This window comes from Ambystoma mexicanum, chromosome 7q, assembly GCF_040938575.1.
Source record: "Ambystoma mexicanum isolate Mex_15411 chromosome 7q, UKY_AmexF1_1, whole genome shotgun sequence".
NCBI lineage: Eukaryota > Metazoa > Chordata > Amphibia > Caudata > Ambystomatidae > Ambystoma > Ambystoma mexicanum.
The window spans coordinates 342,284,569-342,310,189 of record NC_090941.1 but is presented as its reverse complement, the minus strand read 5'-3'; positions in this window follow the sequence as shown (position 1 = coordinate 342,310,189).

Here is a 25,621-nt window from a genome sequence, read left to right as displayed (position 1 = left end):
TTTTGATTTCACCATTTATTTGTGTTTTGAAACATTGAATTCTGCTTGATGTATGTTTTCACAATTGCTTTTTGATGTTTTTGTCACAATTGCTTTTTGATGTTTTTGTTTTAATACAAACTATGTATATCCACAGTCTTTGATGTGTGTGAGTTTCTTTTTCCCTTCTGGACAATTTTATGGGTTATGAACTTAGGGATTTAATCGATTAGTACTAACACACCAGGTTCCCCAATTCAAATGATATGTTTTGCTTCATTCAGTGACATAAATTGGTGTTGAACCTTGGCAGTACCAGTTCTACCTCTTTTTTTGGTTCTGTAGTCTGCTATGCTGCACTGTCATGGGAGAAAACTCTAACCTCAATCACGGCACAAGCCCCACTTTGTCACAGGTTTTATTACAATGAAGGTGGCATACAATAAAGAGCTTTTTGTTTTTAATAAACCATGTGTTCTTTTATTTGAGTGGGCCTCCAACCCATCTCGCACCCAACCTCCACAAATACCCTGTGTCACAATGGACCAGGAATCAGGCCGGTGTGTATCAATAAGATATTTATTAATTTAGAATTTAATGGAAAAGGAAAATCAAACAATTTTACAGCCACTACTGTTGTGGTACACAGTTGCAATAATCTCTACAAAACAATTCAGTGAAGATATACTGTTACGATTCTCACAATTTTTAATGGCAACACAATAAAGAGCAATTTTTAGAAAGAGATAACCCTAATGGTTTAGCACTCCCCCCTGCAACTCTCACCCCCAAATTCGCTAACTTGATTCCTTTGAATGGAAGACAGTGGCAAGGAGTAGGGATAGAGAGAAAAAATCAGATTTTGAGTAAAGCCCACCACCCCAGGATGGGAGGCCTGCTAATAAAGTGAAAACCTGTTTTGGAGCAAAACGGCAGAATCAGATTTTGATTATTGCTCACACAGCTACTCACAACTGCTATGGGACAGAATAAAAGGACATTCGTGTTGCTACACTTGAGGAGATAGGGAAGCTTAGAGACTACTAATCAGCACATGAGGGCAACATGGAAATAAAGTAGGAAAATCAGTTTTGGAAGATAGCAAATGCAAAAGGAAAGATACAATAGGAAATGGAAATTTGTTTTACACTGTGTTTACAATGACAAGCTTCTCAGGGAAGGGGTATAGCTCAGAATAGGAAAATCGGCTTCAATTGACATGGACAGAGACACATAACAGATAGACTTGTTGTACAAAGGGATTGCTGTCAATGGGACTATGATTTGGGGTTTTAATAGGACAGATGCAAATAGAAATGTGTGGGGTAATGCAAACAATACAGGGGCAAATTCGGTTTTCAGTTACAAGACTAATTATTTTGAGGCTATACTTTAATGACTATAAGAAAGACACTAGGGACAAGGGGGTTCATTTTGAATTTTAACCAACTTGTACCGTGAATTTCAATGGGGAATTGATTTACTTAAGAATATGCTAAGGACTTACACAGACACTGAGAGGTTTACCAAAGGGAATATGCTAAGATACACTGACTAAACACAAATTCTTCTATGGGAAGGTGACTGATTTACACTAGCAGTCTGAGGTTTCAATTGGGTTTTCAATGGGATTTTCTATGGGTTGTCAAGGGAGTTTTCAATGGGTTTTCAATAGGTGCAATGCTACAAAAAGTAAGGGGTTATGCAATTTAGGGCTGGGGCTATCTGCTACTTACAAAGTAAGCCTTGGTTTCAGATTCTGGACAGCCAGCTGGATCTCAATACACTCTGGACAGCTAGGCAAGGGGTCTTCTCACTGCACTCTCCTTGGTATGGTTCAGCTGCCTCCTCTCCGTCCTACTTCTCCTATCTCCCCGAATTTGTGTGTGTCCCTTGACTTAGTACAGTCCCCTTTATAAAGCCCAAATGACATCATTCACTTTACAATCTAGGGAGAGTGCTCTATAATTACCCCTACACCTTGGATAGGACAGTTTACCATTCCTCTCTCCGCCCCATGGCATGATGGTCCAAGGGAAGAGAACACCATCTGTCTATTGGCATTTTATTACCCTTCTTTGTTCTCTTGGCCACTTTTTGACAAAAACCCAGTTATGTCTCATAACTTCATATTTCTACTATCCCCTGACGTATGCATAAGATATGCGGTTTGAGGGGGTCATAGGAAATTAGGTAAGCCGATCGCCAACTCCGTACAAGGTAGCATTGCCCTTTGGCACATTTTTGTTGTTTTCTTAAAATATATTATAGTTACAAAACATGTCTAAAAATGGACTCAGTCCTTTAATGTCAATTTGGAAGATCTGTCCCCCCTCTGTGGGAGGAGCACTTTATCCCCCACAGCCCATGACCAGAGATTTTGATTACCTCCTTTGAAGTTGTCAGTTTGTCCTTGGTAGTGGGTGCAGGAGGAACTGACACCTCCAAGTCCAGTTTTTAGCCATGCTTGCTGTCCTTGAAGTCTCTGAGCCCCTGCCTTCAAGTCAGACAGAGCACGGAATTATAACGCCCCCAATATATCACATGTCCTTGCAGGCTGATTCACTAGTAGGTGAGACATCCAGTGGAAAGCAGGGCTTTCAATTAAGAAGTTTCCTGCCTGAGCCTAAAGACTGCTTTATCTGGTATTGTGAGCCTCTGCCAGGGTGATTAAAGTCTTGTAGGTGGGAACATAATGTACATGGCTTAGTCAACCCCCTCCCCACAGCATTTTTTACTGACATTTCTGTGCGAGCAAAGCTGTCCTTTCACAGTGGCTTTTTAAAGTCATTTCTTAATTTTTTACACGTGTGCAAGCTGCTTATTTGTCCTTTTTGAGTGAGTTGGCCTTTGCTTTTGGTCCATTGACAATGAGGGGTAGGTCCCCTTTCACATAGTTCTTTGATTTGACACTGAATAAAAGAAAAAGCTGAGCTGTTTTTCATATACAATGTTTTAAAGGGCAGATGTTCAAGAGAAAGGAAAAGCAAAAGCATTGTCTGGTTGTAGGATTGCAATTCTTGCCCCTCATGTGAATGAAAAGTACAATATGCCGTTTTTGATGCAGTGTATAACTTCATGTCATTCAAGTGAAACAAAAGTAATTCAGGGCCTCATGTGACAGGAAAAGCAAAGCACAGCTGTTTTTGATGCAGAGTTTCAATGGGTTTTTTTCAAATTAAAAGAGTTTTCAGTTTAGGGCCTTAAATGCACCCTACGGTAACATACCGAAAACAGCAGAATGAAAAGAATCTATGCAGAACACATTAACAAAGGGATAGTGGTCAGCAGATGGAAAGTACGTACCCAGTGCAAAACCACGCACCTTGTTCTTCTGTACATTTTTTAGGAGTATGACTGGCACATTACTTGGTGCTTTGAAGCCAGAGCCAATTTCAAGTGTGGGGGAAGGAGTAGCCGTCGGAAATCTGGGCAATCAAATTCGAGTTTCATTCATATGGCACCAGTCTTGTAGAATATCATTGCTTCAATGTCCGGCAAATAGTCCAATAATCAGAGCTACAGTGGAACTTCAGAATGATGACTTGCCTTTTAAGCAAACAGTGACCGTTGCCTACCCAGTGACGCATGCACATGGTAATTATGATGATGTATCCCAATATGCCACAGATGGGCTATGAAGCCAGTTGAGAGCAGAAGGTATGGCACAATCAAGGAATGCCTATGCAGTCATTTTATTCTGATAATCTATGTTCTGAATCTGCTTAATTGGACCCATTCATTTTCTTTGGTTTGGGGGCACAATATTTCCCTACCGATAGTATGCTAACAGAGCATAACTGTTGTTGTCTATTGAGATGGAGGAAAGGCAATGCTTTGTGGCATTCTCACCTCCTGAAGGGCAGGCAAAGCATCACCTATGTCTACTTAATCTCTGATGATATTACTTCCAGCTAACATAATCTATGATATGATATGATATGATAAGGCATTTGTAGCGTGCCTATACACAACTGTTTCAAGGCGCGATGAGGCAAGGGGGGGGAACAAGGGGGAGACATACAGAGATCCTACTAGTCCAGGTGTCATTCAGATCGCGCAAGTGCAAGGGTAGAGGGGAAGGGAAAAGTGCAGTACAGGGTTAAGAATACAAGATAAATAATAGGGCCAGCTGGTGGCAAGTGCAAGGTAAGTGCCGGGAGGAGGGGTTGTAGGCTACAGAGACAGTCCCGTAGTGCAGGGAGGCAGCGCAGGAAGAGTGACTGGGCCAAGGACTGAGATCAGTGAGTGGCCCAGTTGCAGATCCAGTGCAGATTCAGTGATTTTAGCAGGGGAGAGAGGGAGAGAAAGCAGAGGCAAAGAGGAAGGTTTTGATGTGCTTCTGGAACAGGAGATGGTTCTCCTCTATGAGGAAAGGGTCCTGCCTGACACCTTCACAAATCTGTATGATATGAAATCAAAAGGTGTGTATTTCTTAACATCCCAACCCTACACTGTTTGACACAACTACTGTTTTCAGGGTCCTTTGTTCACTGTATGCAGTTCCTGATCATGGTTATTTCACAGGCTATTCCTGGTGTCATTTAGATCGCGCAAGTGCAAGGGTAGAGGGGAAGGGAAAAGTGCAGTACAGGGTTAAGAATACAAGATAAATAATAGGGCCAGCTGGTGGCAAGTGCAAGGTAAGTGCCGGGAGGAGGGGTTGTAGGATACAGAGACAGTCCCGTAGTGCAGGGAGGCAGCGCAGGAAGAGTGACTGGGCCAAGGACTGAGATCAGAGAGTGGCCCAGTTGCAGATCCAGTGCAGGTTCAGTGATTTTAGCAGGGGAGAGAGGGAGAGAAAGCAGAGGCAAAGAGGAAGGTTTTGATGTGCTTCTGGAACAGGAGATGGTTCTCCTCTATGAGGAAAGGGTCCTGCCTGACACCTTCACAAATCTGTATGATATGAAATCAAAAGGTGTGTATTTCTTAACATCCCAACCCTACACTGTTTGACACAACTACTGTTTTCAGGGTCCTTTGTTCACTGTATGCAGTTCCTGATCATGGTTATTTCACAGGCTATTCCTGTAAAATACCTCTGTTTACAGTGTTTTAGACATTTTGTCTCATAAATGCTTTTCCATGATCATTGTAGAAAAGCTGTGAAAAGTGTTGTATTTTGCATATTTCAGTTCAGGAATATCAACATCTCAAAATGGATTCCCGGGGTCTAAGACGAGGAATGCAAGCCTGTACCTGATATACATGCAATATCTTACAAAGGCACACACCATAGTAATATAAACTTAGTGTCTGAAATTGGTGCCTCCACTGATATTTTGAAATAGAAATCCCATAATCTCTTACCAATGACAATGATGGATAGGGCTGATGGGAGTTATAGTCCCAAACATCTAGGGAACCAAAGGTTGCTCATCCCTGAGTCTAGCAATGGGTGTGTTAAGATGGATCATATAAAAATGACAAGCAAAATATCCTAAAGTTAGCGAAGATTTTCTTTTTGCAACTTTTCCTCCATACTTTCCTGTGGAACCCCATTATTTGTGTTCTATTTTTAGCCTGTCCTGACTGTTTTTGAGGGAAGTAAACCTTTCAGCTTCACCTCCCTTGACTTTTATTCGTTGTTATGGGGAAACTGATCAGTCCTTCAAACTGTCAGTCCTGGGAAACCATTTTTCCCTTTATATTTTTTGTACCCTTTAACATTGCACACAGCACATTACAATGAAGTATAATGGGGATACTTGTGTATCACCCTAGCTTTTCACACATGTGATTTTTTATTACTTTTATTTGTGCCTAAAGATAATCTGGCGGAAGCAGTTACATTTTTACAGTTTTTGCATTATTATTGGTGTGTGCATTTGTGTTTACCTTGTACGGCTACTAAACGTGGCTAGTGACCTAAAATGGTTTTGGTGTGAGATTTTCACTTGTTCTTTGGCCATATTGTAATTTGACCTTCTTCATGCCCTCTCATGTCTGGAAAGTCCTTATATGGTCATGCACTTGCCTGGGAAAGCTGTGGCTTTCACAGGGTTGTGAGACTTTGTGTGTGTGTGGCACAGGAAGAGGATTGGAACTGTCCACATCCTTGGTGCCAGAAACTCTGGTTGTGGGACCAATATGAAACCAATTGTTTTCCCTGATTGGACAACTACAGGCTGTATAAATGGTGCAGATCCTCACCATTAATGGGCGTAGACTTGCTACCAGCTTGGATTTTGGATAAAAGGAGCACCTCTGCAGCCATTTCTTCAGATCACTACTGAAACTAAGACTCCATCAAAGAAGAGCAGACTGCTGAAGAACCGAAGATGATTCCTGAAGTTGCCCAGCATCCCTTCCTGTGTCTGGCCCGGTGAAGCCCTGCTCCTCTGCTTGATATCAGAAGACTATGAGTGGTGCTTCAGCCCAACTAGTGGGACCTACTAGCTTCAATGCCTCTTCATCGATTCAGCGCTTCACAGCCTTTGTCAGTGTCCGTGGACTGCCTGATGGAATGACCAGCTCTCTCGTGGGCTACCTTGCCACAACCGTCGCTGTTGCGAATTGCAGACTGGAACATTAGTGGTCGTTAGCTTGTGCCACAAGTAGACTTCTTCCTGAATTTCCACTGTCCACCTTTAAGGCAACCTGTCTGATTGGAAGTACGACTGATGTCACCTGTGTGCAGAGGCCATCACTGGAACTCATCTTCATCCAACCTCTGATATGTCCTGAAGAGGTCTACTTTGGTGTGCTCTGAATTTCTTCTCCAAAAAGCATAGCATCTTGCATTTCCAGTCAACCCGGAAGAACCCTTGAACCTGAAATTCCTGGGCACCTCCCACTGGAACAGATGATGGTAGATTGAGCCGCCAGCAACCCCCAGACAATCCCCAAAGTTATCTTGCTAAGTAAGCATCAGTGTGACTGTCCCCCTGTCCTCCATAGGATAACATTGGAAAGCAGCCCCTGTGTCTCCTATCTCCATTCCATTGACCTCTGGTAATTGAAAATGGGTTGGGTCTCCTTCCCTTAGGTTAGCCTTGGGACTGGGGTAAGGGAGAACCTTGTTGCAGAACTTTGAAATTATCACCAACACAAGCCTATTGAATCCTGCCTACAGAGAAAACATACTGGTGGGAAACATAGTGTGGCTCTTGTGCTTTTGACTTTTTGGGCACAAGACCACATTCATCTTAGAATTTGAACTTGTTAAACTAGGATATTGTCTTCTGATCTGGTTCCCATCATTGGCTGTATCTAATATACTTCCCTGCTTTACTACTGTAGTTATCTGATGTACAATTGAATCTATTGTGAATTGTATATATTTGTATCATAGTGTTTTGCGATAATGCTACCTGTTATATTCAGTTTCCAGTGCATTCACAAGGTCTATGATAAATAATGATATCTTTATAATTGACTCGTTAAATTGCATTATTGTGTGCCTACTGTGTGAGCTGATTGCGGGCCTCTTACCCCAGTCACACTCTTCTCAGAATAAGTCTTGACTTCTCTACAGTGCTTCCTTGACTGGGTTTTGCCTAACCGCTCAGAACTCCCTGTAAGGGTGGCTTCCAGAAATGTGTCCACCAGGTCAGATTCTAGAAATGTCTGGCCGGAGAGCCTAGGGCAAACGCTATACCTCACAGTCTGCACTGTAGATTCAGGGAGATTCCTGAGGCAACGCTAACATATAACAGAAACAGGGTAAATACCAAGCTGATCTGAGTTGAGACAGGTATTCACAGGAACTGCAGGGCAGGAGCTGATGCTAAGAAAAAGAAACAGAGCTAAAGTAAAGACAAGCAAATATACTGGGCAACACAGATTGATCAGAATAAAGGGTGTACTGGAATATGCTAAGGGGTCACCAGGGATTAGGGAAAGACCTTTGGATTGGTACCAGCAGATCACTCATAACAAGGTTCATACAGCAGCTTCATGACTTAGGCATGCTGACGAGACTGTTGTACTCTGTGCAAGGGTAAAACTGGAGACAATATACTGCGTATAAGACTTCAATGGACTGGGCAAAGGTAACAGATGTATTTCCCTTATGTGATCTGAATGGAGACCAACCCAGGGGTCACACTGTAAACGGATTCAAAGGGTAGGCACAACTGTGGACCAAGATGTAATACAGGTAGAAAGCAGCATTTAAAGACATAACCTGGTACAGTACAGGATAGAGAAACAAAGCAGAGACTGGAATATCAGACTACATAAGGCAAAGGACTCAGGCAAGATAGGTCACTGCTAACCCAGCGAATATGAGGCATTCGCTCCCTCTTCCCCTGGTTTGACCAGGCGTTACTTACAGAGTCCCGCGAGGGGAGCTTGTAATGTGGCGGAACAGGTTTAATGGGTCCACCTCCTTTAGCGGGTCCCGTTAACTCGTTCTGCCTCACTTGTAATGAGGCCCAATGTCTTTAGCAGCAAAAACGGGACAAGGTTCAGAAGTCAAAAGCTTGAATTCAAGGAAGGGTTGGTTTAAAAACTGGCAGACTGTAAAAGCAGACTATAAATGGTGATGCACAGCAGCAACAGCAAAAAGGATTCAAAAGCCAAAATCAGGATTTTCAGGAAAGGTTCAAATACTGGTCACAGGAGCACAAGCACAATCTCCCACTGGAAGCAGTTGCCTGACAACTACTTCTGTTCAAAGTGAGCTTATAAAGGCCCTCCCAGCCAATAGGCCAAGAGGGTGGAGCAGATCACAGTCTCAGGCAGCTGTGTTAAATTAGGCCCAGCCCTGTCTTCAATAGCCTGCAGCAGTGGTTTATAATTAAGGGTTTTCTAGTTCTCTGCAGTCTAGCCTGCAGTAGCTTGGAACAGGTGAATGCAATCAGGGCCTCCCCAGTAGCTTGCTGCAAATGCATTTACTTAGTTTGCATCCTCCAGCCCTCTGCCTTTTGGAACGCATACATGTACCTGAATGCACTTGCTGGTTTAATCCAAAACCCGGAATCGAACATGAATTTAGATTGGTCCAAAACTGCAGCGATAAAACAGGTTAATGAATGCAGCTGCAGTTTTTAACTTCACAAGTATACCATAAACAGAGTCTCTGAATGTGCGTATTTAACAGTGCTAGGTGGCAGGTGGGTAGGATCGTTCAAGAAATCCATCTTAACTCCTAATACAGGGATATGTTTTGATAATATCACACATGCTGTACAAGTATGCACATGCTTTGGCTTCATAACATCAAGCAGATGCTTATTCCACTATGCTGTGGTGATAAATCTTCCAATAAGAGTTATTGTTCCAATCTTGTCTTGCGATGCAACCATATTTGTGTGACTGTGTGACAGGGAGCCCAGCTAGCAATCATTATAGACTTGGTAATTATCAACTTTTAATGTTCTATTTTACATACATGAAAATATGGAACTGTAGTTTCACTGCTGCAGAAAATATCTGTCAACTTGGTGGTCTTCCATCCCCAACTCTAACAACACACTATCTGTGACAACTGAAGCAATCTGAAAAGAGCTTCCAAACATCCATTTATAAATTAATTGTAAGCAATTGAAATCCATTGGCAATTGCAAACTTATTTGGTGCCGGAGAAGAGAAAGTGTTGCACTGTTATTAATCAATATAATGGCACTATAATTTGAAGGTGCTTGTATTGTATTAGACTGTGCCAAAGCGGAGGGGAAGTGTTGTTCTTCCCTCAATCACACACTTATGAGGGGCATATTAAACAGACATGACTAAAGGAGAGCAGATTAAAGTTAAGTCTGGTATGAATGAACTAATTTGCTGTAAGAAGTTGGAGAGGCAAAGGAATTTACATGTATGGTGCATAGATGGGAGTTGTACACCTGATGGAGTGAAATAACAAAACACACAATATAGTGTTTGCTGCCTTCTCAGCTATGCTGTCATTGTTCAATGTGCTGAATGTTTTTCTGATGGGGGATTTAAGTGGTGCACACTGTACCGTAACATAGATCTCTGGAGAAATATGCTCTTCTCTACTACCCACATGACAGTAATGGCATCAATATTTTATATATCAGCCAACACACAATGCACCTTATGGCCCAATATGAAATGCCTTGACTTGAGGATGAATCGCTGGTTTATGGACAGGGCTAGATCACTAGCAACCTTTGTTCAAGCTGAGGTTTTACCTACGATGAGCTCTTGTAAATGTATTAGCAGAAACAGGCATGTTCAAAACATCAATGAATCTTGTGAACTGTATAACTTTATTGTTCAACATGACTGTCACTTTGTAGCTTGGGTTAAAACACATCTTGGCTTAATACACATATTGGGTTAAAACACATCTATACTTCCCCAGGTTTTTGCTTCACAGTGTTGTCTGTGAAGTGGCAAGATAATTCATCTCTAATGGCAAGAAGCCAGCAGAGTTGAATTCTGATGTCACCTCTGTCAACACCTTTTGGGATTGGCCTTTACAAAAAAGTTGACTATTTTGTTCATAATCCCTAGAACGTGAAATTCAAAAAACACACATATCAGGAAAATAATAATTAGGTTACAGAAAGAAAATACAGTATGGCATTGCAGCTTATAATATATACATGTGTTTGCACTTGGAGCAACATTTAGCTTAGTTAGCTGAGGGGTTCTGTACATTGACTTGCTGCTTATTGATAGTGTTTCTAAACATTGAGACATTTAGGGCAACTTGAAATTCCCCCTCTATGCACCAAATAGCAGACATTGGTATCTGCTTAATAACCAACATTATTATTGTTGTTTTTTGGCAAAACAATGCAATTCATAGTAGCATTTCTTTAGTTTGACTTCTGTTATTTAGTAATCCGCTTCATGAAATAGGTGGATGGGAGGGTTAGCAAGGGGGTGGTTGCAGCTGTAAGCCATGGAATGTTGGCCCATTAGAGGGATCATGATGGTTTTATAACTACCACACCCATAACACATAGGGAAGGTAAACACTTGGTAAAGTGTAATCATAAATTCTCTGGTCCTTTAAGCAAGTCAAAGAGCAGCACACATGGAGATAGCCTGCCAGTACACTCGGCCACCATTGTGTAGGTGCAAAAACCACTCCTTTATCTGCCCAAACAGTAGGACCTGAGCTAGACCAAGGAATCCCAGAGGCAGTCAGCCAGTCGCTCTGTCAGTGACATAAAGAAGAAAGGGTAATTGCAAACTTGAACATGGCAATCACAGTGTTCTCTGATCTGCAGTCTTGCAGACACTAGAGAACAACTCAGACCCAAATAACTATGGCTCCCAAGCAAACCAGCACACCTGAGTTCCAATAACCCCTGGAAGGCAGAGACATGGTTTAATCGGCTGAAGTAGGACCACCCAGGGACAAGCCACACCAGGTATGTAAGTCATCCACAAAGGGTGAGCCCAGTAGCCAATTCCCATTCCACCTACAAGACTTACGTCTCATTGCACAAGAGGGAGGATGTAAGCAGGGGGCAAAGCCCTGTAAAATTCATATGCTCAGGTAGGTTTTGGATGAGATAGGGGGAAATGCTCAAGGAGAGGGAAAATAAATCAGCTGAAGATTGAGCTGGAGATAGGCAGTTTGTGCAAAGCCCTTGGATCCTGGGGATAGCAGGAGATACGATGCGGCAGAAGAAACCCAGGAGGCTGTGATATGGAGGAAAGAGGAGGTTACAGGGACTGCCCAGAAGGCAGGGAAAAGACGTACCATACAGATGGGGCATTAAGACACCCAGGGGAGTGGGAGAAAGAAGACCTATGTAGTTGGGCTAAGGGAGGCCCACAGATTAGCATAAATAGATGTGAACAGGATAATCTTAGTTGTTGATCTAAAAGTTCCCAAAGGGGTGAATGAGGTACCATAAAGGGCGAAGAAGGAGAAAGAGAGATAGAGAGAGGGGGGTTAGAGGGGAGACAGACAGAGAGCCAGGCAGAGAAAGAGAGGGAGGGAGGGAAAGAGAGAGTGAGAAGGAGAGAGAGAGAGCGAGCGAGAGAGAGAGAGAGAGAGAGACAGACAGAGATAGGAACTGGGGCACATACATTTTTCTAAGGGAGGTGCCCAAAGAGATGAAGGAGGTGCACATGGAGGCAAATTAGAATAGAGTAATAGATGGGGACTTGAGGACCTAAAATATTCTCTGGGCAAATTGGTGAAGAACGTTCCCACAGTTCTGTGAAAATTGTGAAGGGGATTTGACAGCTGGTGTTGGAAAATGGGGATGAGAGATGGATAATGAAAGATCAGGACATATAGTTAAGGCAAGCATAGTTAGCATAGGATATGGTGAAAGAGGTGGATTGGAGAAATCTCAGGAAGGTGACAGTCAATGTAGAAAAACAAAGTAATCGGTATCTGCTGGGTAGCCCCATGGAGGTTAAGGGAGGGGGCATATAAATAACTAAATTAATGAAGTTAAGGGCAGTAAAGGTCTAGGGAAGGAGGTGCTGTATCATAAGACAAAAAAGAGTACACCCAATAAGTGACAGATAATGAAGTGCAAGGATTGTGGTAACAAGACTTGAGGCAAGACGCCAGGGAAAAGAGAAAGATTGGGGATGGTGACATAATGAGAGACAGGGAGGGACACAGTGAGAACCCTGTTCTAGTTTGAGGGTGGCCTCCTGACATTCTCTGGATCCAATATTTCATGGAAGGCATGCCACTCTTGGTCCTAACTAAAGAATCCAGCCAGAGGTGCCAAGAATGGTGCTAACATCTGTGGCTGAGAACCAAGAAGAGACATCCCCCTGAACTGTGGGAAAGGAACCCTTGAAAACATTGGACTGAGTGAACTCCTTACAACTCTGGACTATGAGCTCTTTATTGTTTGCAGGTTATGGGGGGCATCCAGCCCTTGTCTTACTGAGCACTGGCAGAACTATTGTGTTGGAATGTCATACTTCCCCAAGAAGCACATTTTGTTGGTTAAGGAGGCCCAGAGCACATTCCTGCTGTAAAAAATAACCTGGTGTGTCCACTTTTTTGATCAACGCCCATTACATGACACATCCTTATTCAATTGTGGGCTGCAGTTTGGGCTGCATTTTTTCATTTTTTCATTTCTTACCCTTCTTACATTACCGTTGAATGTTGGGTTTTGGTCAATGTGGAGTTTGGGGAGTTCATTCACATGGAGATGTTCATCTAATTCAGAGTGCTTGATGGCACTACTATCCCCTTGAAAGGTACTCACAGCATGCACCTTTTCAAATTTAACACAATTTCTACAAGATGTGAAAAGCCGTGGGAGGTGAGGTCAATGAGGAGAGGGCAGTTTGAACACCATTTTTATGCATTGATTTGTAATGGGAGGTAATTGAGAAGTACACTTTATACAGTACTAGCAGCTGTACCCGAGCTTTGTACAGTAATTTCGACTTCCTTCCTAGTTTTGAAGTTCATTTACTGAACTAAACCAACGCTTCTTTGTAGATTGCATTGCTAGTCTTTCCTGTAGGAGCTAGTGTGAACAAATAGTCTTTGTCACAGCAACATTATTGGTGTCCCGATCTACAGCCGAGACAGCAGCAACCTCACGCTTCGAAACACTTGTGTATGAGCGCGATAGGACAAAAATATCAATTCAATTCAACATAAGTGCCATAATGTAAGGATGAAGTGTGTAAGCTTGAAGTGTCATATCCATATGGGTATGGGTGAAGCATATAAGCTTTTTACTGTTAAGATGGAATACATTCATCAACTTCCGTGGGAAATGAAGTATCTGTAATTATCTTTGCCACAATGTGATGGACAATGTAATTGTGAACACTATTGACGAGACATGCACCGTTTCCTGTCACCTGCATTACTACAAAAGCAATTTTCTGTCAAATGCATGACTTCAAAAATAAGTGCTGCTAATGTCAGCTAGAATGCTGATAGTGTGGAAAGTTTAGGAATAATGAACTGCTGAAGTTTTCATGAACTACTGACCTTTAGGAACAATGAGCGTCGAACTGTGGCAGAACTATGGCGCAAAGAGCCATATGACAGGGGTAAGCATTGCAGACCGCTTAAATAAATAAAATCTGAAAAAGCTAAGTTTTATATTAGTTACATTGTCTATATCATGCAACCTACCCAAATCCCACATTTCAGATGTGTAGCAGGTTGTGTAGTATTCTGAACATTTCAAACGGAAACACACAAATATCCAAACATTGCAGACTGTGTAATAAAAATCGAAAAACGTCTGTTTATACTTTTACACGGTCTACAACATGGATCCTATCCACGTGCTAAATGTCAGGTTTGTATCATGTTGGGAAGCATGCTGAACATTTCGAACAGACACACACACACACACACACACACATATCCACAAAGTTACCTTTTATTTATAGAGATAATAGATTATCTGAATTTGTTATATATGTAGTACATATAAATATTGCCTGTGTCTCTAGTATAAACAGGAGGTGGTATGAAAATAAACAAATACATATATGATTAACAATAACAACAAACATTTCACACATTCTAATGCTTATTTCCCACACCCCAAAATCAGAGTATAAATCAAAACCAACATCAGAGACTAAATCAAAAGAAAACAATAAATACATATTATGTATTTAGCATTTAGTTATTGGTACTTATTTGTGAAGGATATGATAATGGAGGTGATGACCAAATTGTGAGACCCAGTTTATTGAGAATGAATCTAGATAATGAAGTTCATACCAGGTTGTTTCCCTTCAGGGCTGGACTGGCCTATAGGGAACTCTGGAGATTTCCCGGTAGTCCTCTGTACCCTGGGCCTCTTTTGTGTGTTATTTCCAAATGTACCCATAGGAAAGGAGTTAGGCTTGCTGAAAATGTGTGATATGGGGCCACTTTGAAAATGATTTCCAGGGCCTCTTTTGGTTCACAGTTCACCCATGTTTCTCTTGTCCCCAATCTATCAGGGGTGAAACAGCTAGGTGTTCAACTCCACAGACAATGTTACCAAGGATAGTGATGACATCTGACCACCATGTGCTTGGAAGGACACCCACACCACACACATGTGCATTGGCATCACATGAGCTTGTGGGTGCTACCACTTCCATTGAATGACAATGAGCCATCTAGTGGTGAAATGTCAAACAGTGGGCCTCATTGCGAGTCTGCCAGTCCGGAAACAATGGTGGTGGTATACCTGCCGCCACCGTTGCTTCCAGACCGGCATATTACGAGGCCTGCAGGTGGGAGTGACGCCACCCGCCTGCAGGTGCAAATGGAAACACTGGCTCCGTCAAAGACGGAACCAGTGTTTCCATTGTCCCCATCCCCATGGAGTTCTTTGGGACTCAATGGGAATGGGGACTTACAGAATTCCGCCTCTGGAATTCCTGGGTCACCGGGGTTGTAATGCCCCAGTGATTCCGGGAATCACGGAGGCGGAATGATAATACAGGTCCGGCGGTAGCCTGACAGTTTTTCCGGCACGGTTACCGCCAGACTCGTAATGAGGCCCAGTGTCTTCAAATGCTGCATATGACGAATATAATACATCCTTTGGGGCCAAACAGTGTTGAAATGTATGAACAAGTTGGCTGATTTGCCTGATAAATAATAATAAGTATGAAAGTCACTGACAGGCCATGCCTGTGAATGAACATTGAGATTTTGTTATTGCTTTGCTCATGTGTAGCTTAACTTGATGTGGGTTACATGTCAGGAATTCAACAGAATATATTTTCTTAAAGTCAGAAAAATTTGTGTGATAATGCACTGGCTCGTAGGGCACAGATCCTGGGAATACAGTCACACTACTAGACATTTGATGTGACCCTGTTTGTCTGCCACCAGATCCAAAGGAAGAGGTGGCAGGACAGAATATGTGGCGTAGAGATTGAGGAATGTTTCCAAATTCAATAGAGTAAATCTCTTAATGGTGTGGAGCAATTCCCAGAAAAGGTTTTATAGCCAATGCTATACAAATTTGAGAGTATGGTCACCAGAATAGCAGGGACAGTGGAGATGAAAGTATGTGGAGACCATGTATTACTTTATGTTATATTATCTGGTAGTTTTGTTAGTGTCCAACGTGTGTGGTGCTGCTTCAACAAGCGTTGATTTGGTTCCATACATAGACAACATTGTAAACACATTTTAACTTGCAGAGGCAGAAAGCAAAGATACATTTTGGATAGAGTTAAAGTTAATTGCACGTGATGCCACTGCATCTATTGTGTTAAGTGCCAACAATGTTAGATGTAACCCTTTAACGTGCTTCAACAGCTGACCTTGCAATCTTAAAAAAGCAAGCAGAGACGATATTAGCAAAGCCAAGTTGTGAGTGGGCTGATAAATTAGATCTCTGAAAGTGACACGTACGTTGAGTTCCTGAACCAGCTGACACTCTATACCTACTGTGGTAGTGGTTAGAAAATTTACCCAAATGAATATGAATCTGAATGGCTTTTAAATGCCACCTGGGATTCTCTGTCAAATTATTCAGCAAGTGCTGGGAATGGAATAGAGCCATGTTAAGTGCTTATCTGAATTTAACGGAAGAGTGGTGACAGTTGTTTCACCATAGGTTGAAGTTCCCACCTCACGCAGTAGAGTGAGCAACCTGAAGATGGTCCAAGTCAATCTACATGCCGTTGTCGTCTGGCAACTGCAGACAATGTAGAGACAGTCCATGGACTATCTGCACATTGTATGGACGTATTTACTTCAGCTGGAGCACAGATTATCAGTGGTCTTTGCATATGTAGCAATGTACTATGTTTTCATTTCTTTTTTGGGAAACATCTAAACTGAAATGACATTATATTTGCAATGATGCAAATAAATACCTTGAGCCTTCCACTGACATAAATGTATCCCTTAGCAGGTTTTCATCCCCAATTTCAGCTCCATTACATCATTTCTGACAGGGATGCTGCAGGTGAAAGTTCCAAAGAAGGTGGAGTTCATAAGGCCTTGCCAAATCAGTTTTGATGACCTAATGATTGCACTATGCTATAACCCTGTACTAGCCATTCCAGACCCGGGAAAGACTATCATTGTTCATGGACACTGCTGGTGCCCAAATAAGAAAAGTATGATTGTGCTTCTGGCCATTATGGCATACTTTACAAGAACTATGAGCTTAAGTATATATAGAAAAGGGGGGTGGTGGTTAAAACTGAGGAAGAAGCATGTAGGCCACAGCCTTTCTTGTACAAATGGCCCCCAACTATATTACTTTCCTGTACTTCCTGCATGTGGGAAACTCCTTTGTTCATCATTGGCTGTCCAATGGGAAAACATGCAATTTGGAACATTGTTCTAACTCCAAAAATGTTTATTCTGATGGCCTTCTCAGAATGTCTATTAGGAAGATTCAATATTTTCAAATCTACTACCAACCTATGGATGATGTTTGGCACTCCTACTTGTTTGTCTATTTTGTCTCTCTTTTTGGTACGACCTGCTCTGTCCAAATCCTGGGTCATATGTGTTTGTCTATGTGTAGGGGTTGGGGGCAATCTGAATGACAGAAGGATGCTTGGGAGTGGGTGAGGTATAGGTGTACAGAGAGATCCTATATTGATCTTGGAGTAGCACGTGAAGTAATTGTTCCGAAATTAGGCTCAGAATAATTTTATTCAAATATATTTGAGGTGTAGTGGCAGTTTAGTGTCTATATAGGAAGCTACAGAGTCCACAAAAGTCCTCAATTTTATCAGTGAATGTTGAACTATGTGTGTGTGGACCTTCAATCTCTGTAACCCAAAGTTGGGCCACCTCCCTGTATGTTCGTCCATAATGCAAGTTTATTGTGCAAATGGCCAGGAGGGGCTAGATGATGCTGTGGAGTCAAACTAACCAGAGTGTCCTCTAACCACACAAGTGTACACATTTTATACATTACTGCAACCGTTAAAACACTCCCACATATTTCCTTACAAATCATCCCCCATACATGACTAGTCAATCCTACACAAATAAATCTAATCTCCTTTAGTTTCCACACTCTCATTGGACACATTTATAGAACTTTCATTCTCTTTCAACATACATTTGCATCATTTCACATTTACAGCACACCCCTTTTGGGGATGTTTCCATAGATGGTTGTGACATCAGTACATGGTTATATACTTGCACAACAAACACAGTGTCATGCCTGCCATCCCAGGATCCTCCGGCTCCTCTTTTTCCCTACCCGCTCCTTCTTACCGGCCCCTTCAGCTTTCAGAGTGGCCAGGCCGTTCTATACACAATGGAGGTTTTTTGGGAAGCGCCACTAGTACTGCGCTTGCTGATGGTGTCATGTTGGGGCTACGGTTATTATTGTGTGTTTTCTAACGTTCGCGAGCTCGGATCACCTGATCATTCGTATACGTCATTACGTTGGTCAGGTGTACGTCAGCTGACTGCATTTAACAAAGCAGATTCAAAGCAGCAACACTTCTGATCGTTATTCATTCTTCAGCGTTCCGGAGCTTGGTAACTGCTATTTCCCTCACAGACGCTGTATCCTTCAGTTGGCAATTCCTGTCTTCTTTTCTTTTGCTCAATATACGCACAGAGCGGTTGCCTTTTCCCGCATTCCTATGCGGCGCCCAGCAACTCCCCGCTCTGTTTCATTACAGAGCTGCCAGCTGAATTACATGGGCAGCTTCATCCGCGTTGGTACGTGGAGCTCAGCAACTTCCTGCTCTGTTCCCATACGGAGCCTCCAGCTGATTTCCTCAGACAGCCAACACCACCCAGCAGAGTCCCGTTCCCTATCTACCTCTATCTCCATTCCAATCCTGTTTGGACTCTTTACGCACTGGCAACCTGACTTATTATAGACATTCACTCTTCCTATTATGGATACATGACTCCAGTTTAATTCCTAGCTGTTATAGTAAGTCCTATATCCTCCTATACTCCCAACTGGACTTGCAACTACAAAAGGGCTTACCTACCTGGAACAAGGTTCTCCATCTCCTCCTCCTACCTACACTGAATAGTGCACTGAACTCGATTGGACGCTATCCTGTGTGCACCAACCCGACTCTAGTGCGGCCCTCGTTCCGTCCGGGTTAGATTCCTTACTAACTCCCTTCCTTGTTGTTGTTTCCTTGGATTCATCGGACATTTTTGGACTTACCTGTGGCTGTGCAAAATCCAGGTTAGTGTACATTAGATAGGCCCTTGCTGCCCTCTTGAATATAATATTGTCCTAATATAATTCCTCTCTATCAACAGCCTGGTGAATCTTGGTCCACTCACGCCCTTCCCACTAATAGCTCTCTTTGGCTGTAGATTTATTCTAGTCAGAGAGTGACAACAGTTAGAAGGTTTCTCTTGACAGAACTTCGTTCTACTTCTCACATCAGTCGATTGGGAGAAGACTCTGAGTGTATCCTTTGTGGCTACCAGTCTGTATCCTTTGAATAGAATCCGAGGCATACCATTCTGTATCCTTTGTGTTTCATTGTCATAAAACCTGAGTTATAACAGAATCAGAAGCCTGAAATGGAGGGTACTGATCCCCTTACTCTCCTCCCCCAATTGGGGGCTGATTTAATAAAGGAAATGATCACAGCGCAGGATACCATGCGCCATCATATGGATGTGATGCAAGACGCCATACGTGCCTCCTCACAAGGGATGGCTGCCCCAAAACCCGTTGCCTCAGGTTCCGGTGTGGCTGCACCCCAAAGAGAATCTGTTCAGGTATTGATGCCAACACATTTCCCTCTGGCTCCACCCGAGAGGTTTATGGGAGACCCTAAGTCCTACCTCACTTTTGTGAATCAGTGTCATCTCCACTTCCTGCGTAGACCCAGTTCCTTTCTGGACTTGACAACTAAGGCAGCATTTGTGCTGTCACATCTGGGGGGCACTGCTGCAGACTGGGCGAACCCTTTACTGGAGACCAACAGCCCGTTACTGTATGACTGTGTTGAGCTGTTGTCAGCAATGAGCAAAGTGTTCGATATGAGGTATGCAACCCAGGCAACCGATTTGGAACTGTTGAATTTACAACAGGGTAACCAATCATTGTTGGCCTAACTCGCACGATTCAACCAATTGACGGCTGAAACACAGTGGTCGGAAGATAAGAAGACCGCAGTCTTCTATAAAGGACTGTCTGAGGAATTGAAAGATGCCTTGTCAACAGTTCCTGTTGTGTCATCAGGATACATGGAACTACTCGATCTTGTTCTTCAGATTGATGCCCTGAGATCCACCAGAAAGGGCGAAAAGAAACCCTTCTTGTCTGCGCCAAATCATCCTGGAGTTACTCAGGCCTCCTCTAATGAACCCGAACCCATGCATATAGGAGCTATTCGGGGTCATTTATCCGCAGCTGAGCGAGAAAACCGCTGCAAGAATAACCTATGCATGTACTGCAGTTCCACAGATCATTTACTGGTTTCCTGTCCTAAAAAAATGGCCAAAAAGACAGGAAACGCAAGAGCTCGGCAATAGTGGAAGTCCCTCTGCCGAGTACCAAAACGGATTCTGCATTGTCATTAAAGGCATCCATAGCAGTAACGGTGTCCTTGTGTTTTAATGACATAACCATTCAAATCAATGCTATGGTAGACTCTGGTGCAACTAATAGCCACATAGACATTACCTTTGCCAAACAGTTAGCTATACCTATGACGACCAAATCAGTACCAGAATCAGTCAATATGGTCGGTGGTTCGGCGTTATCTTCTGGTTTGGTAACAGAAGAAATGTTGCCCATCACAGTGTCCTTACCTGACGGTCACACTGAAAACATGGTCTTTGATGTAATCGCTGCACCCCAATACCCATTGATATTGGGTCTATCTTGGCTCAAGTTACCTAACCCTGTGATTGATTGGGTCACAAGTCGTATCCAGTATACTTCGGAGTATTGAATGAGAAATGCTTTTTGGATTCGGGGGGGTTCATTACGCCCCTGTCTTGGCATTCCTCGAAGGGTTTCTGAGAATAAATGCACTTGCATCACCTAAACCGCCGATACCTCAGGAATATCACAAGTTCACTGATGTGTTTGATAAAGGCAAGGCGGAGGTATTGCCCCCACACCGTCAGTACGACTGTCTAATTGAGTTGATCGCTGGAGCCAAAACTCCATCCAGTCAGGTTTACTCACTTACTCAACAAGAAGATGCAGTCCTGAAGGAATACATTGATAAGGCCCTCCATACAGGCTTCATACGTCCTTCACAGTCCCCGGCCGCATCTCCTTTGTTTTTCGTCCCTAAAAAAGAAGGGGACTTGAGGCCCTGCATTGATTACAGGGCTCTCAATGCCATAACAGTTAAAAATCAGTATCCTCTGCCTTTCATTAACATCCTATTGGACCAGTTGGGCACTTCAGTCATTTTCTCTAAACTAGACTTGCGGCGAGCATACAATCTTGTACGGGTTAGAGAAGGTGACGAGTAGAAGACCGCCTTCAAGACCCGTTATGGTTTATATGAGTACCTCGCCATGCCCTTCGGCTTGTGCAATGCCCCTGCCACCTTTCTGTATTTTATGAACAATATCTTTAGCGACTACATGGATAAATTTGTGGTTATCTACCTTGATGACATATTAATATATTCAGCATCCTTAGAGGAACACATTCTACATGTATCCAAGGTACTTCAAAGGTTAAGATAGAATCTTCTCTTTGTTGAGGCAGAAGAATGCGTATTTCACTCTCAGGATGAACAGTTCCTGGGGTATGACATCACCAGTCATGAAGTAAGAATGAGCCTCTCTAAAGTTAAAGCCATCCTGGACTGGCCGGTGCCCATCTCTATCAAGTCCCTGCAATCGTTTCTTGGATTTGCAAACATTTATAGACGGTTTATCCATTCCTTCTCTCGGGTGGTGGCACCGCTTACGACATTAACCAGCCCAAAGAATCCATTTCATTGGACACCAGAGGCTCAGGTGGCATTCAATCTACTTAAGGAGGCGTTTACCACAGCCCCTGTCTTGCGGCACCCAGTGTAACGCTCACCTGGTTCCCCCGGAGTCGCAGGTCTTGATCTGGCGAGGATACTGTCTTCAGTGTTAGGCGCAGGGTTCGTTTTGCTCCCGGACTGGGCCCCCTTCCCACCGACAGTTTAAGCTGAAGAGTGAGATGTCTGCAAGGGTAAACCAAGGTATTAGTGTTTGGAAGGTTCGGAAAGTTCCTAGCCCCTCTCGCCCTTTCTTTCCCCGTGGAACTGGGTTGATATTGCGCTTACCTTATATAGGTAAATGCCAGGCTCTCCATCCTGCGTCTTATGCAGGGGCGCTGGATCCAGTTGCTTCACTGGATGCGAGCTCTGCCTCTTGATAGCAGAGGATTTGCTGAGAGCGAAGACGCCGTTAATGCACGAGCGTGCCTTGTAAGTATTAAAGTTCCTTTTGCATTGTTCTCTTCTCTTTCAAAAGTCTTAAGTCTGTAAAGTCTATGGGCCTCATTAGGACCCTGGCGGAGAGGGTATTACGCCAGCGTAGTGCATGGCGTACCTCTCCGCCATACTACGAGTTCCCGTAGCGCCATGGAGGTTTTCTCCGCCTGGTTTTACCAGCCGGAGAAAACCATGGCGCTACGGGACCTCGTTGTTAATTACGCCACCGTATTTTACGGTGGCGTAATTAACTCCTTCCCCACTCCCATTATACCCTATGGGGCGAAAATGGGAATGGGGAAGGGCAGAATGGGGATTGGGGATTTACCGCTCCGCCGAGGTCGGAATGGGGCGGTAAATCCGCCAACCCCCATGGCGCTATCGGCGGCTTTCCGCCATGCTTCGCGGTGCATTTAGCACCGCGAAGTCCGCCTGGGTCGTAATGAGGCCCAATGTCTTTCCCTTTTCAGATGCTGTGACGATGAAGATTATCCTTCTAATGGCACGTAAGTAGAAAGACTGCACTAGCGCTGGAGAATGCTCCGAAATGTCTCTTTTGTCTTTGCAGGTGCTGAGGTGCAGCGCGAACAGATTGAAAGCGAGCATCACACAGGTAAGCAGTCTTGTAACTAAGCGTTACTAACCGATGTATCTTGCCTTGCAGGTGCCGGAATGCAGCGCGAGCTGAGTTGGAACGGGCGTAACACAGGTAAGCAGAACTTGTAGTTGAATATTACTGACCGATGTTCTCTCTCTTTGCAGATGTCGGATGCCGGAAGAGAAAGGCAGAAAAAGGCGCCTTGGATGCTGCCGTTGGATTAGGTAAGTAGATTCACTGCCTTTACTTTAGCCTAACCTGTGCCTTTGTTTTGCAGGAGCTGCAGAAGACTGAAGAAGACTGAAGATTGGATTCCAGCAGGTTATTTCGTGTTCACAGGATCTGGAGCTGGAGGTTTCCTGGAGCTGACACGGTGAGCGTCCTGCTGCAGATGCAGAATAACGCGAAGCACGTGAAACCAATCGGGTGTGGTTTAAATAGCCTTCTGTAGTGCTTAGGCGTCTCCTTCCACGGCCCCACCCAGGTAAGAAAAGAGTTCCAGATTTCTAAAAGAGTTCCTGTGTTCTGCTTCCAGGGAGTGGCTCCTGCTCCACCCAGACAGAAAAAGTAGTTCCAGGCAGAGAAGGATCAGGAGACCAGTTAGCTGGTAAGTAAGCAGCATGGTCTGCTACAGGTAGGTCCACCAAGCACTCTTATCCAATATGAGCCCGGCGCTTCCTGTGCCGGGACCAGTCACCATCATGAGCCTGGCGCCACTGGCGCCAGGACAAGGTCCAGAGGGTCCCTATAGGGACTGGCTGGTTCCTGGGATCAGAGTCATGGGCCTGCTTCCAAGGTCGTGGGGCAAGTCCTGACCCTTGGAAGCAGGGATCATGACACCCAGATCCTGAATTGCCATACATACTAGAAGCCGATGTTTCTAAGCAGGCCATTGGCGCGATCCTTTCCCAGGAATGCAAAGATACGGGGGTGGAACATCCTGTGGCATTTTTCTCACGCAAACTAGCCCCATACGAGAGATACTACACAGTGACCGAGAAGGAATTGTTGGCTATCAGAGATGCATTTCTCACATGGAGGCACCACCTTCTTGGTGCAAAACAGCCGGCAATCGTATATTCCGATCACTGTAACCTACAAGCCATCAAAACCATGAAGTGCCTTACGGCTCGCCAGGCCCATTGGCACTCGTTTTTTGCCCAATTTGATTTCCGCATCTCATACAGACTCGCAAGGGATTATACCAAAGCAGATGCCCTATCCTGTCTGCACTCTGGGTTGGACAGTGTAGACAAGACAAAACCACCTCTATTGGCAGAACATGTGGTCTGTGGTTGTTCTGTTCAGCCTTCGCTGAAACGGGAAATCCTAGATTGGGTTTCCTCAGGAGATACATAACCTCTGTCTCGAAACCAAAGAGGGTCTTCCGTTTATGAACGGCGTCTTGTACCTACCGACAGAGGAGACACGTACCAAGGCACTGCATTGGGGACATGGTTTCCTGGTAGCAGCTCATCCGGCAAGAAAAAGACTTTAGAACTGCTACAAAGATGGTGTTGGTGGGCCAAAATGTCAAGAGATGTCGTGGCTTATGTCTCGTCCTGTGCCCTATGTGCACAATGCAAAGACACACCAAGCAAACCTATGGGACTACTACTCCCACTACCGGTCCCCCACCAACATTAGTACATGGTCTCCATGGACTTCGTAGTTGAATTACCTCCCGTCCATGGTTATGACATGATTTGGGTCGTAGTAGACTACTTCACAAAAATGGCCTTGTTCATACCCTGTTTGGGCATCCCCACTGCCAAAATCCTGGCTGATCTGTTCTTAAAACACATCTTTCGGTTCTTTGGACTGCCTTCTATCATTATCACCAACAGGGGGTCGCAGTTTGCATCCCGATTTTGTAAGGCGTTAACCTCTGCTCTTCTTATGGAGGATTGCATGTCCAGTTCTTATCACCCTCAAACCGATGGGCTGACAGAACGGGCTAACGGAACTATGGAACAATACTTACATTGTCTATGTTTACAGTACCGGTCTTCCTGGTTTTCGCTGTTGCCGGCAGCTGAATTCGCCTATAACAACTTTCAGCATTCCTCAACCTGTACGTCACCGTTCTATGCTCTTTATGGTCAGCATCCACGATCCATCCCAGTGGACTTGGAGCTAACTGACGAAGTACCTGGGGCAACCGACAAGTTGACAGCTCTGGCCGCTCTTCATATCAAAATAAGAAGTAACCTAATGAATGCCCAACCTAGTGCCAAATACTATGCAGACCAACGTCAAATGGCTTTCTCTGCTCTACAAAACTGGCATGTCAGTCTGGTTGTCTACCAGAAACCTAAAGATTCCGGGTAAAAGGAAACTCCTGCCTCGTTTCATTGAGCCGTACAAAATAACACAGGTGATTAACCCTGTTGCTATACGTCTGGACCTGCCCGTACGTTGGCGGGTACACCCGGTGTTCCATGTTTCTTTGGTTAAACCATGTACATCACAGACCCGGTTGCCCATCCGACCTTTGGCTGTTTCTGTGAGCGGCTCTGATGAGTATGAAGTCCGTGCTATTCTAGGCATGAGAATGCGAGCCGGGGTTCCCCACTATCTCATTTATTGGAAGGGGTACGGTCCGGAAGATCGGTCCTGGGTATCCTTGTTGAATATTCATGCCCCTGTATTGCTACGTCGCTTCTATGCGACGAGAGGGGTGGGGCGCTCTTTGGGGGATGGTGCTGTCATGCCTGCCATCCCAGGATCATCCGGCTCCTCTTTTTACCCTAAACGCTACTTCTTACCGGCACCTTAAGCTTTCAGAACAGCCAGAACGTTCTATAAACA